Raw genomic sequence first — 15,233 nt, 5'->3', positions numbered from 1 at the left:
TTCCATGTTTTCATTATCCATTGACACACTATTTGTAGACCGACATAACGCATTTGGCCTCCTTTTGCCAATATTTGTTCACCTTCTAACATTCACGTATTCCTCTGTCGTTTTAAATTTTCTTTGAATGGCTTATTGATACACACACCTAAAGGCTGAAGTTATGGCATCAATCCGTCTGGAATAACTGCCATGTCTGTATTACATTCTTTCAACAATTTCTTCGTATTATCCGTTAGGTGAGATACGAACCTGCTCCAAACTAAAAGACTTTCTGGATACTTTAAAGCAACAAGACGCTTTTGCCAAACATTTCTTATCCACAGTTTCACACCGCTTTTGTCCTTTCACCCTTTCTCGCGAACATGAATGAAATCAGGGTTTGGTAAATATTTACTATAAAGGATAACAGCATCACACATGAATCTTTCAAGTTTCTTCGTAAAGAAAATGGTGCGCGTTATACGCCGAATATACCTAAAAATTAAAGAATATAGTTTGAAATGATAGATGTTTGTTATACACAGGGGCGCGTTATACGCCGTAATATATGGTATATATAAAGTTAAGACCAATTTATCTTCTTATTTTGATTTTTCGATTCCTGTGACCTAAAGGAAAATTTAAGGTACTAGAAAAGTATCAAAGTTGGTCTAATGTATTTCACTAACATCTGCATTTACCTTTAAATTAATTAAAACCGGGCTACAAATGAAGTACCATCTAAGATAAAACACAATGAAAACTGGAATGAAACATTGTTGGCTAAAGCTACTACAAATAATCTGCAGTTTTAAATTTAGGACACAATGCTCTTAAAATATATATTCTAAATTTACAAATGAGTAAATAAAAAATTTAAATTAAATATTTATTTTACATAAGATAAAAAATCAAAATAGAACTCATATTAAATTATTTTTTTTAAATTTCTCATTAAAAAAAGAAGGGGATTAAATTTCTACAGTTTGTGCTGTATATATTGTTAATAAATTCATATAGTATATTATACTAAGACAAAAAGTATGCAGTGAGTTATTTAACTTAACTTTTATTACTATTGTTTATTAAAAATTAATCAAAATTTCTCGATCAAACACGTCAGTTATTTTGAACGATTATGCTAGACGTTTTGTCCTTTTTTTAATCACACCAATATCCTTATTAACATTTTAATTACGCATATACAGAAGGAAAGGAAGCTCTAAGCTCAGAATTCTGGAAGTATAAAACAAGCAGTATACAACACATCTTATACTTTGTAAATCATACTTTGGTTAACAAAATACGTACAAACAAACTTTATTAAAGTCAGAAGATTATAAGTCATTATACATTTTCAGAAAATTATTAAACATGACTTTATCAAACACTCTTTAAAAATCAAAAACAGAAGTGCAAGACAGACGGCAATCAAGGTCAAATGAAAGGACTATATATATACTATATATACTATATATATATAGATAGATAGATAGATATAAATAGTTAGGCGATGAATTAATTTTGAAGGAGTTGAGCTATGCAATTTTTCGACTTAGTCTCAGCCACTCCATCTCCTTTCCTTCCCTAAAATTGACCGCCTGGTGAGCACTTCCCAACATAACAGTTGAACAGCATTTACCACGTCAGAATCCTGTTAAAAGACCAAGCCTAGACTGGCATCAAAAGTGAAATGTTTCAATTTACTTCACAAAAGGCCAAGCCTACCTTAAAGCCCTGGCGTGATTTTATTCGGAACTAGGTTGTCATCTCCAAGTTCATCTTCAACAGCTGTAACAACTCATTTATATGCGCAGACACTGAATTCCTCACAGAATAGAAGTGCCATTTTGACAGCGATAACCCTCTCTTTAACAGCAGAATAGATTTTATCACACCTCCAACATAAGCTTAATGTGTGAATTTTGAAATATTTTCCCATGTGTCACATAAAGTTTCAAGGATACGCACCGTCCAACTGTGGAGTGCAAGACCTTTCCGTAATTCATTCCAAATCATAAAGGTAAAAAACCTCAGCTGATGTCCAACGCTTGCTGTGATAACTAAAAATGTGTGCGGTATTCTGTATAACTAGATGTGACCGAAGTTCAACGCTTTCATAAATCTTTTCAGGTAGACATTTCTTATTTTTCGATAGTAGTCTTCCCTTTACTTTCCTTTTCGATTCCCGAATAGGCGTTAGGACCGGTTTTTATCATCTCTGACAAACGAGAAGAGAAATGATGGTAAACTAAGCGAAGAGGAAGATATTTTGCTCCAAATCGTGGCAAGGAACCTTTAAGACAAGGAAAATGTTAGCGCTGTTAAACGATCAATCTTAGACTCGATCATCAACCTCTAAATTAAGTCTTTTCGTAGTACATTTTCTTAATACGCATATTTTCTGTAAGCATGTTCTGTGGCTTTGCTCTGATATACGTAATTGCTACTAATATGACAAAGGTCTGCTGACTGAACTAAGTTCGTTGGCGAATTATAATCACAGATAAAAAAAGCTCAGAAGAATTTTTTAGCTAGTCCTTAAAAAATGGCAACGAAAGTTTACTTATCTCTTACACTACTTCTTAAAATTAGGGAAAGAATAGCAAATAGGAAGAAATTGTAATGATAGTTAACACAATAGTTCATATTTGTCCAAAATGTAATTAAAATAGGATAACATTGTAAAAATTAGGTAAAGAACAATCATACATTGGCATAGATATTTAAATAAAACTCTATCCACTTCGACGGTGATCTTATATAGATCTGCTGTTGATTTCAAGAGGGAAAGCCGAAATATTTTAGCAATTCATTTATTTATTTAATTAATTTTTATAATTTATTTCATTTTATTTGTCTAGTTGTTATTTATTTTATTTATTTACTTATTCATTTCTTCATTTCTTTCTTCTGAAAAAAAGTGACCTATGTCAATTCGCAGTCTAAAAATTGGCAGGTTTATTTAAAATCTACACTAGTATAATCTACACTAGTATAAGATGGCTTATAATCATCTCTCTGCAAGGTTTATTTCCTGTTTTCATTTCGCATATTTGATGTCCTTGCAAAATAGAAATAGTGTCACTTGAGGAAAATATTCGTTGCAGATTATTCGCGCAAGCAAGCAAGTGGTCAGCTATATCTTGAATAATTAAGTCCTTTCTGTGTTAAATATATGCAAATCGTCCAAACTGTGTCATCGATGAAATAATAGCAAACATCCTCCCCACGCTACTTGGCTTTGGTATTTCAAACAGCTCATTTTAGTTATACGATTTTATTTCTGTAACTTTAATATCTGAGGGACTGGTTCTTAGCTTATATTATTTTCAGGTATTAAACTAAAATTTGAATACTGTGGTCAGATGGCAACTTCCTTTTATTTTATGATTTCTATATTTCCTTTTTTCTAATTTATCGAATTTTTGGAGTTTAACGGCAGATTTTTCAAGGAATTAGAATGTGTCCTAAATTTTTTAAAAAATTTTATTCTTTCTTTTCCCACCCCTTTTTTCCCTTCCTCTCTCTCTCTCTCCCCCTTTCCTTTTTTTCCTTGATTTTAAGTTTTGCTGTAGCATGTTTTTCATCCATAAAAATAAATATGTTAATTGGATAACATTAGTAATATAAACGAGAAATTCCTAAAAATGGCTTTTATAATTTTTAATAATAATAGTTATAACTAGGATTTGCAACCATTATTAGCAAAAGATTCAATGGGTCAATGATTTTCCTAACTCATTAATTAAAAAAATCCACCATTGTATCATCGTGGGAATGATATGTCATAAACATACGATGCATTATTTCCGTAAAGATTATGGCTTCATCATACAGTACCATGTTAAATCATAGTATCATCTAACGAAAAAACAAAAACAAATAGCTGAATAATTAAAGATGATAAAGCTGGAAAATTATTTATTAGGAAAGCACTGACCATTGATATCCTAATGGAAATAAGATGACATAATTTCGTCTTCGACAGCCATGTGTTCGTGAAACAATAACAGAGTGAACGAAGTTCTCTGCAATATTCCTTATACCTTTTCAGATCATTCAAAAAAATCCTCATGCGGGGCTTTTTGGGTAGAACAAAACCAAATCCTGTCAATAACTTAGCCCATAAGTTCTTCAAAATTAAATATTTTCAGGTTTTTGGTGAATGGTCATAATGAAAAAGACCTTCAATGAATCTTAAAAGTATTTGTTTTCCGCTTTTAACATTATTGTCTCATTATATTACTAGCATTCAAATTTCAAAAAACAAATATTTTTGGCATTGGAAAAATTGCTGATAACTGAATATATTTAATAATATTGCATTCTAATTTGTAGATAATAATAAATAATAATAATAATAATAACAATGGCAATAAGAATTTTACAGAGGTTCGTCAATTTACAAAAAGGTCCATACTTTCAGGAACAAATTAATAAGCTGGAATAATTTTCTTTTTTCCCATTAAGTAAATCAAAAGAGGACATTAAAATTTTCCTTTATTATCTAAATCTGCCTCCATCTTATTTTCAGAAAATGCTCTTAATGTTACAAAAACACAGAGAAGCATGTCGAAAGAAAAAGTAAAGACGGGGAGAAGAGGGAGGAATGTGGTCAGGAGACTTGAGGAGCTATTAACCCTGTCGAAGATCTTCAATAAGATTAAAGCAACTATTACAACATTATTAGACCACCAACGGATGCTTATGGTAAAAATTACTTCCTCTGAAAATTATTATCATCATTAGGAGACAAGAACCTGACTTTATCACTAGAGAAAAGAATGCAAAAGCATTCCTTATTGCACTGCTGTCTTACGTTGAAAGTACATGTTACTTTGCGTGTACTAGATATCGCTGCAAGAACGGGCTCGTGGTCGCGCTTTAAGAATTTTAGACTGCTAATTTATAAATCGTATTTAATATGAGCCCTTGGAATAAAAAAAGAAATTTGCATACATGCAACTTGGAGTAGCATGTATGACGGGTCGATTGACATGATTGTTGTAAAGATGCATTGTTATAGTGGATGCAAAGTCAAGTGAAAATATTCATTTTCAAAATATGTAGGTAATCAAAACTAGGTTATTTTCACTTGACATGCTTTTATTGTTTACTCATTCCTCAATGTCTTCGCATTGTCCATTGGATCAGCAATGTTCCCTTAAATACTCAGCGGTCGTGTTGGAAAACTATAGACGTAATCCTTGTTAAGGATTACGAAACTTTACGACTTAATTCAACAAAGTCTGCCGGATTATAAAGATATCGTTTCGTTAAGACTTAGAAAATGTTGGAATAATAATGTCATGATTAATGAATTAAACATTTTGCATTAGCTATTCTGCATTTTAAAAAGGATGTTATTAAATTACTACGAAGTATCTAAAATGCATTTTGTTTAAACTAAGAATTATCAAATTTGATTTATGGCAGAAGGAAATCATTCTTCGAAAAATTATAATTTTATACCTTGAGACCAAAGAGACATTATCTTCATTGTAACGAAAAGAAATCAGGTCGGAACATTAGGAAAACTAACAAGCAATTAAAATACTACAGGATATGATTTTTTGAAATTATTATTTTATATTATAATATTATAGTATCATTATTATTATTTTATTATTATTTCAATATATTGGATTTTTAAATACATTTAAAAGGTAATAAATTAAAAAAAGAATATCTAAAATGTTTGAAATGTAAGTTAGTACTTTTCCCCACAATTTATTGTTTTGACTGCATTTTAATACGTTAGAATTTCCTAAACGTTTTATATCTGATATCCACATACATAAAATTAAAAGTAAAGAAAAAAACGAAGGAAAACAAGCAGATTGCTAGTAAAAAAATGCAATTATAAATATAGTAATAGTAGTTGTAAATATAGTAAAGTATAGTTGTAAATATATTAAAGTAATATTAAATTGAAATAAATAACTAATAACAGTTGCTTCTTTCTAAGACGACTACTCAAAGTTCCATACGATTCTGGTCCTCTGTAAAATAGTCTTATTAGAAAATAAGTTCATTAATAATGCTCATTTATGTTCTCAAGAATGATGATTATTTCAGATTCATAGGAAAGTTGTCGCCATAGCAGGGCTCCTTGTGACTAACAATTAAAAATTAATTCGTAGTAACAGGCATATATTCAATACACTCTCTCGAAAACGTCCAAGCACATCTCCAAAGGGTTTTGATTTTCTACGGAGATGGTCGCTTTAGACAACTGATATTCAGTACCGATATTTATCTATGTTCTCAGACATGACAATTACTTTCAGAAGTGAGTTTCTGAGGAAAGTGGTTACCAAGAGACTTCAACAGTTACAATTATACAATTAGAAAAAGAATACTTGATAACTTTTCATAATCCCCCAAAAATTATCTTTCAATACTTTGGGAACCACTCCGTTAGTTCATAGTTATATCTATAATAAAAACTCTGATATAAATGAAACTAAATGCCTTGCATGAAAACAAGAAGGGTGTGATTTACTTGTGGAGGACTTGTACAAATCGTAGGTGTCTAAAACATATTTGTTGTAGAATGTGACTTATCTTTTACTGTTGTTCTGTTGATCCTGTTGTTTAGGTAGCATTCGCTGAGTGGTTGGCTAACTGATCAAAGCAAAATACCCGAGGACTATCTACTTAAGAGATACTACTACTATACTAATTCTTCCTATAAAATTTATTATGTGATCTTAGGTTATGGACAGTGTAATGGGGAGTTCATATAATCACATATCTCTAATCCCAATGAAAACAGTATAAATTTACCCAACTCCAATCCAAGCTTTGATCGAGAGCATCCGCAGGGATAGAAGCTAAAGGTTTCTTGCTCCCTATTTACATCATGAACCTCTAAAAGTGAGTTTGCCTGATTTTAAGAGCTTGCATTCTGTAAGGACACAATGAATATACTTAAATTTGGATTTAAATTCAGTTCGGCTTACTTCCGCTTATTGCCATATCGATCAGCAGACATTAGCATTGCTAGGTTAGCATTTTAGTAAAATGAAATAGGAGAAAATTTTATGATACAAGAATCAGTGTGCAAATACCACTCACTAGCAATCCATAAAAAAGAAACTTTAATCGTGTTATATTATGAGAAATGAAGAACAATGATATATCGATAAAAATAAAAGAATAACTAATGATGAAATTAATTTAAAAATAGTAAAAAGTAGTCTTCTGTTGAATGCTTTAATAAATCAACCTGTTGTCCCCATAAAAGATAAAAAGATAAAAATGAATCACTCTAAAAAAAAAAGGTGTTTCTTAATTTTGTTTAAGTCGTAAACTCTGGTCGCTGTTTCCCAGCCAGCTGCCGAAGTCAGTGTCGGTCAGTTAAGTGGAGATGAAGGGGGGAGATATCTTGAAGCAACGGACCGTGAAAATACAACCCAAGGCTTTAAACGAATTGGATGGTTCGTCTACTACAGGAACCAACTGCCTCTTCAGCGGACTCTTCGTTTTCTAATTGGGTATGTGGTTCTATTGCAATGCCACCTTTGTCCAATTAGATTGGTAGCCCTGAAGCTGAACAAGGAAACTTTTTTTTTTTTTTTTTAAATCTTTCGATAAACCAATAAAATGAAGGGATTTGGCAATTACTATTAGGAGATTGTTATTTTGTTTCGGCATTATTTTTCCTTTCTGGAGATTGACAGCTAGAACTGATAAGGGTCAGAAAATACATGTGTGAAAAGCTACTGTAAATAATTTGAAATTCGTGGTGGAATTTCTTTACTAACTTTAAGGACTACAAAGGGATAACGAATTCCATAGTTCATTATCCGAGAGTTAATCTTCTGTTAACAATCGTGGAAGAAAAGGGTGGACATGACAGCAGTACCTTTCCATGATGGATGACTCCCACAGAACGGAAGAAGTACCGTAAAAGACCAGTAATGCGGTTTCTGATAAAGAGATCCACGGAACATTGGTGTTGTTGGCGCAAAGTAAACGCTAGATGAATTGGGAGATAAATCTAAATACATATAAGGCTTGTAATTACGAAGGAAAGGACCTGAATTTTAAACATCTTTAAGTTTAAAACTGACTGAAAAAGTATCGAAGTAGATAAAGATGCTTAGATTTTCACCAGTCTTCAAGAAACTCCGAGTTTTCACATGTCTCAAGATATTTTTCTTTCTTTTTATTTATTTATTTTAAAACAGAAGCTTATAAGAAAAGAGATAATACATGAAGCACGTTAAATATAAATTGAGAACGCCATTTTATAGAAATATATAATCTATGCTGCAAATTAAATGAATGTATTAAAATACTGTTTCTTGACATTTCTACTTTTTTTAATAGATTACAAAAAGAATTCTTTCTTTAGATAATTTATTGGCATAAATATAGTCCTCCAGATTTAGAACTGATTTTTAAGTTTGTTTTTAATTTGCTCAATGGATTGAAATCCTTTCAAACACACATTTTCAGCTAAATTAAACTCTACAAAAACACTTAGGCAAACACAAGTCCATCATTTAAACCTCAGTAACGGTAACAGGAATCTATTCAAAAAATATTTGACTCGTGAAAAGTATTATGCAGTCTTGTCGCATTTGAATCGCATCAAACAGAGTAAACAGATTTGATAGAAGGCGACATGCTGTCTAATTCGTTTGTTATTGAGCCCATCTCTGGAGATGTTGTGGTTAACAGATGTCTTTGTGATACTGTTTGAATAACTTCTCAAAACTCTGACAAGCAGAGGCGTAGCTAGGGTTTTCAGCGCCCTGGGACAACTGAAGATCTTGCGCCCCTTTCTGTGTGCCAAGAATAAAACATGTTTCATTGTAAAATTTCGTAACATCAATTTGGCGCCCCTGGATTGCTGCCCCCGGTGACAGATGTCCCCCCTTGCCACACCCTAGCTACACCACTGCGTGGCAAGACATGAAACAGAACTGCAGATAAATCTCCCGGATCAATCCGGTTTTAAATTGCGAGAGAAACTAACGTCAACAACAATGTTAAAAATAATCCTCAGCTGACAGTTAACCGTCCAGCAATGTCAATGGTTTCTTTTCGTACTTAACAGTATATATCCCTATCACTTCCTAAATTCAGAATTTTGTTTATAGATAAATTTGCCTATACTTCAAGCAACTTTTGCCAATACGCAGTGAGAAATTTGTAAGGATTATGTTAATTTTATTAACAGTCAAATTTTAAGTTAAAGTTCCTTTCCTGTCGATTCTTAACTTCAACTTACTACTTCCGGCCAGAATGTAGTTTTAGAATCCCGTCTGAATACATAATGAGGAAAAGCGGTATTTAACCGCGAAGTTCTTTTGTCTTAGTGAGAGAGTTACCAGGTATTCTATCTGCACGCGTCCGCCTTTTGAGGCTACTCTCTCGTAAGCTATTATTACGCTCGGCCATACTTAGGCCCTTGATAGCTTCGCAGTCAATTAGCGTTAAGGGGCCAACTCGGTTAGAATCTTGATAGCTTCGGCTATATCTCTTTAGTTTAGATTAGTTTTAGTTAACTTCTTAGCCACTCAAGTTCAAGTGTCGGCTTTTATTGTACACTCCAAGACGGAGTTCTGTTAAATCTTATTTGAATAATAAAGGGTTATTTACCCTTCCATCTTGTTGTTTCTTGCCACACGAACTCAAGCAATTATTCACTTATCAGTTCTTAAGATTCTTCACGTTCTTAGCATCTACGTAACTTAGCATCTACAAAATGAGGAACTCTACAAATTCATTGTGCACATCTAACATCACTCTAGGTAAACTCGCCTTTAAATAAATAAATAAGTGGCTTCTTCCTTTCGCAAAATGTTTTGTCCCAGGTGTTTTTTTAGATTTTTTTCCCAATTATTATTTATTAATTCTCAGCTCATTTTATCCGTTTCATATGAATTTACCTGTTTATAGAATCTTTGAACATTTTATTTACATATTTGAAGTTCTCTTTCTACGTGTTCTTTCATACATATTTTCATTTTTGATTTACTTATTGTGGGTGATTAATTGCTAATTTATTTCTTTGATATACTAAATTAGGGGGTAAAATAATAATGAATAATTAGGGGGTAATAATTATTAGGTAATAATAATTAGGGGGTAAAATAATAAATAAATGTCAGCAATACTCCTAATAATAATAAATGATTTATGTTTCATAAATTTTGCTCACGAGTTGGATGTCTACCGGACACTGTCAAATTTGAAATGTAGTTACTCAATTTTGGTTGAAATCAGCTCGTAATTATATTTTGGCTATTTAAAAAAAAAAAAAAAAAAAGTGGAACTTTTGAAAAAAGGTGTTCCTTATATTTCGCAAAATATAATTTGAATATTATTGCTCAAGGCAGTTTTTGCAGGTATAGAAGATGTTTAAAAAAGAACGAGCCGATTTTACTTACTTGCAAAATTATTATTTCAATCAGTACCCAAACATGTCATAAATATTACTTGGTAAAGAAAAACTGGAAGTCTATATGCCAGGTATTCTTATTTTTTGTCTCTTAGAACAGTGGTCTCAAACTTGAAACAATTTTACGCGGCTCGCGAATACATTTCAATTAACTGTTTATTGTGAATACGGCGGTGCAAAAATTTCAAGATTTTATCTATTGCTCTCCAAGGCTACAAATTTTATCAGGATCGAAACGCCATCAAGTGTCAAGCTGTAATATAAAATAAAGAATTTTATAATTATTTACATACAAAAATATGTATTTTTATTTATGTATGGAAAAAAATATTTAATAAATAAGAGCAAGAGACTAGATTATTACTGTCGCGGTTGGTAAATTTTCGTTGAAAACTTAAAACGTTTTCAGATTTTTTTATTTTTTAATGATTAAGTAAACATGTTAGAATTATTTGAAAGATATGTCAGTCTAAGAATTTTATATTTATTTGTCAGTATAAATGATGTCAAACAAAATGCCCTGCAGGTACCAAATTTTAGATCTGAAACCAGAAAATAAATATAAATTCGAAATGTTTCTTTGCATGTTACTATTATGTTTTGATGAATGGCATTTAGAACATGAAATTTAAAATTTAGTTAAAATACATTTTATTATGTTGATAAAAATTTTCATTTTGCTAAAATAAAAATCTGGCTCGTCAGCTGCTTTCAGATCATGTATTCGGCCCGCATGTGTTTGAGACCACTATCTTGTCCATATGCATCAATAGCAATAGTAGTCAGTTTCCCACTGCAAAACGTTTTGCTACACAGCAGGTACGAAGTACACTGCAGCGACAGATTATTGCAACTTAAAATATAGTGAGTGAGCCTGACATGTACGTAGCATCTTGAACCCAAATGTCGCGAGATAAAAATGAAAAGGGATTAAGTCCTGAAGACAAAGAACGCAAAAGAAGGTCATCTTGCTCATCTTCACCTACGCACTGGTGATGAGTTACTGTTCTTTGAATTAATGCTCTGCATGTAACTGAACATGCAGACATGTACTGGACCTTTGTTTTTACACACTCCCAACAAAAAAAAAAAAAAAAAAAAAAAAAAAAAAATCGTAAAATCGAAAGTTGTCATTCTTATTTACGATTAATTTATTATTTAGCAAAATGTAAATTTTCAGGACCAATTCAATATTGCATATAAATGCATAGTTCATAAACTACACTTCTTAAAAATGCGAGTCTATTACAAAAATTTACTTCTTTTCCCTATAAGGTGATGTAAGGCATTAACTCATATGGACAATAAAAAATAGTTTCTATACAAGAATGGCATTAGCAAAAAGAAAGTTTTCGGAACCAATACCACGTTTGTAAATTATAAATTCGTCATAAAGTCAGTAACGCAAGAATTATTCATTTTGCAAGCTTTTTTTTGTAAGGCATCTTTTTTTTTTCCACCCCTCCTTCTTTTCTAAAATTCCATGCAATTGTTTAATCATGTGTAGCGTGTAATTCTATACGAAAATCTCATTCACGGCTTACATTTAGTGCTGATGTAAATTACTTCTTCGAATCCCAGAGAAGGCGCGAATGTTTGTAAATGTATAGTGTCAATGCGACATAGCGGCACTCTAAATATGCGGCGAGCCAAAAGTCCTCTCGTGTAGTTTGGTGAAAGGGGTGAAATCATACCACCCGGGCTGCTCTAAATCAAAATTGGGAGCGAAACTGAGCTAAATCTTACTGTCACCTGTAAGGTGCTCAAGGCTGTTGCCAACGACAGGCGTATCTTGCGCTCCTTTCCACGAGGAATTTCGTGGGCTTGGGCTAACTATAGGTCAGAGAAGTGGGTATAAGTAACATCAACAGCAAGTATGCACTGTAGGTAAAGTTTCATGTTTTAAAACAATACGTGGCTTTGCGAAGTAGAATACGGGAGAATTCCTAATCTTTTATTAATGTTACAATACAGAAGCATGAGCTAAAAAGTGTTATTCTTCGCCACTTATAGCAACCCTCCTTGGAATCCAGCAAACTACAAATACCTGCAGACAGATGCTAAAACGTTCGAATTCAAATACACAACAATAGATGGCTGATTATGCGAGTAAAAGATTTTTCTGTCCTTTGAATCAAGATTAACTTCGATAAAACCTTCCGAGCTTTTTGAAGCTTAATTGTTTGACTGCTCGCTTTCGACCTACCCCTAAAGGAAAGTGGCCACAAATTTAGGGTTTTTCCTCCTCGGCTACGCATAGAACCGGAAGTCAAACGACGCTTACTCATCTGTTTCCAGGATGCTGCTCTTCTTAATTAATACCATAACTGTCGACTGAGTTAGCAAATTATAGTGCAGAGACGTTGAAGCGCGTTATTCTCTGTATTTTAAGGGAAAAGAGGAAGAAAATCGACTAATCAACCCCCCTTTTTTAAAAGCAATACGTTTCTTCGATTAAATTGAAAATGTTTCCATGTAATTCAGAAGGATTAAACAGCTAAGATTATATATTCATAAAGAAAGAGTTTCGGTTATCCTCGATAAGATTTGCAGAGCTGAAGCGAAACCTTAATTTTCTCCTATTCAAATTTGAAACAAAATGTTTCTTGAAACTTTCGAATTTCGAATTTTTGATGTAAAAATAATAAGGGAAAAAAGAACTTTTACTTTAAATGTTCCGAATGAAAGCTATATATATGTGTTTGTATGAAGAAAAACAAGAAGGGGGACTTTGAAATGAATGATTTTTAATATATATTCACATTTAAGGATTTTTGGTAATATCTAATATATTTGCGTTTAATGGGAAACATCCTAAAAAATATACGTTATGTTTTTAAAATTAGTATTCTCATGTGTTTTCCGTTTATTGGATATTGCCCTAAATGTGAATTTTTAGAAATGAGTAAACTTCACTATATGTTAGGAATAAAATTAATTTAATTGACTTCATCCAATTCCGCCGAAATTGCAATGGGTAAACTTACTCCACCGTCGTTATAATTTAAATAGAACGGAAATATTCTTTCATACCCCCTTAAGTCATTTAGTTTAGATATTTTATAGGTCCTAAACAAGGTAACTGAGACAAAAGAATGCAATCAAAGTATAATACCTTCTTATAATACAGAATACATCAAAGAAAAAGTACATTTGACCACAGTAAGGTTGAAAAGCTTGTTCATGGGGAAGGAAAAAAAATGGATTAGGTACGTGAAGAATAATAATCATACACTACCCCGCACGGCAACTTTCCGTCAAACGAGTGTCTTTTGACTTGGAGGAGGAGACGCAAATATAACGCAAAGCGCATTTAAACACGAAAGCAGTTATGGTCACCATTCCAGCGTACGGCGTAGTCGAAGGACTTAGTGCTGCTGTGCTCACCCAGAATGGTGACACGCAATGTCACAGGCTCTACCTATTTGTCCTTTCTGATCAAGAATAAAAAAGCTATCATTTGCCACTCTTCATAGAACTGGCCGAATGACAACCTTCAACAACGACGCACGGAAGTCAGGCCTCCAGATACAAAAATATGACACTTAATTGTACAGGGGATACCATCTTGACGCTGAATTCTCGATTTGCACTCGGTGGCTATTAACTGCTAACAACTAGGTTTCAAAACACCGATTTGCGGTTGGAGAAAAGAAGACGAAAAATTGACTTTCACAGTGGTTGATTTCCAACGCAATAGCGGCGAAATGCGTTGCGCCATTTTTATTTGTTTTGCGATTAGACGTGTAGGCTATTTTGGATTCTAAATGAGGTGTATAGTTATTCAGTGAGAGTTTTATCTGATTTGCGATGGGAAAAGAGATAAGGATGAGAGATTTTTCTTTTTTGTTTATTACTTTTCACAGTACGTAAAAATCAAATAATATCACTACAAAGAATACAGCAGTTATATTAAGGTAATAAGATTGCACTGCATATCAGATTATGGAATGCAGTACATAAAACTGTTAAAACAAGCGCACGGATTTCTTAACATCAAAAGAATGTAATTACTTTCACTTTACAAAGAAAGTAACAAGTTCGTATGACTTGCAAGAAGAATGTTGATTTTTTTTCAGAACATTAGCTATTTTACAGAATTTCACGAGAATAGGATAATTAATAAAATACGTGTTGTGTTGTGTCTTATCTCACTTGCCTGCCAGTGACATCAGAACAAGCCCACGAAATTTGTCGTGGCAAGGAGAGCAAGATTGCGCCTGTCGTTGGCAAGAGCCTTGAGCACCATACAGGTGACTTCCCTCAGTTCCGCCCCCAATTTTGAAGGACAGCACTCCGGGGGGACGGGTCCGAGGGTCTCAAATCTCTTTTCCCCTACCAGCAACCTCGCGAGAGGATGTTCGGCTCATCGCATATTTAGAGAGTGCCCCCATGCCACAAAGACGCTATACGTTTACAATCATCCATGCCTTAGCAGATTTCTATCTTCAACGTGAGAGACTGTTGCCACTCGCAAAAATGAGGGCGAAAAATAGCGTTTTTAGAGTTTTTAATTAATAGCTCTGATGTTAGAATTTTTTTTTTTTTTTTTTTTCTTTTAAGTGGACGTCGACATTTTCCAGGACTCGGAAAAGAATGGTACAAAGCTCGGTGACAATAGTTATAGTAGTGACAGAGTTAATCGCGAACAAACACACAAACAGACATTCTTCTTTATATATATTCGAATTAAACAATAAAAACATTACCTTTTTATTAAAAAATAAATCGACATTACACTTTTTATTAAAAAAATTGTGTGCAAATTAGAGAATTACAAAAAGCTGTAGCATAATAATATATATATATATATATTTATATTTAAAACAAT

The 15,233-nt window shown here is 32.7% G+C and overlaps 1 protein-coding gene across 50 annotated transcripts in view; it reads right to left on the bottom strand.

Moving 5' to 3' along the window:
• The window catches only part of LOC118199817 (uncharacterized), a 458,327-nt gene that overhangs the window by 201,727 nt on the left and 241,367 nt on the right, over positions 1 to 15,233 (bottom strand). The window contains exon 1 of one of the 50 annotated variants that reach the window (XR_015042634.1): positions 13,641 to 13,990. The exons of 47 other annotated variants lie outside the window; for them this stretch is intronic. The gene's annotated coding sequence lies outside the window, so the exon portion shown is untranslated. Of the gene's footprint in view, positions 1 to 13,640; positions 13,991 to 15,233 lie in introns of those variants that run through there. 2 more of the 50 variants (XR_015042633.1, XR_015042632.1) reach the window with 2 other exon arrangements.

The sequence above is a fragment of the Stegodyphus dumicola genome, chromosome 8 (genome assembly GCF_044657685.1).
Source record: "Stegodyphus dumicola isolate Sdum_Otavi_A_Nest chromosome 8, ASM4465768v1".
NCBI lineage: Eukaryota > Metazoa > Arthropoda > Arachnida > Araneae > Eresidae > Stegodyphus > Stegodyphus dumicola.
Note: the sequence above shows the minus strand (reverse complement) of the source record. Positions and strands in the feature narration are given on the sequence as shown.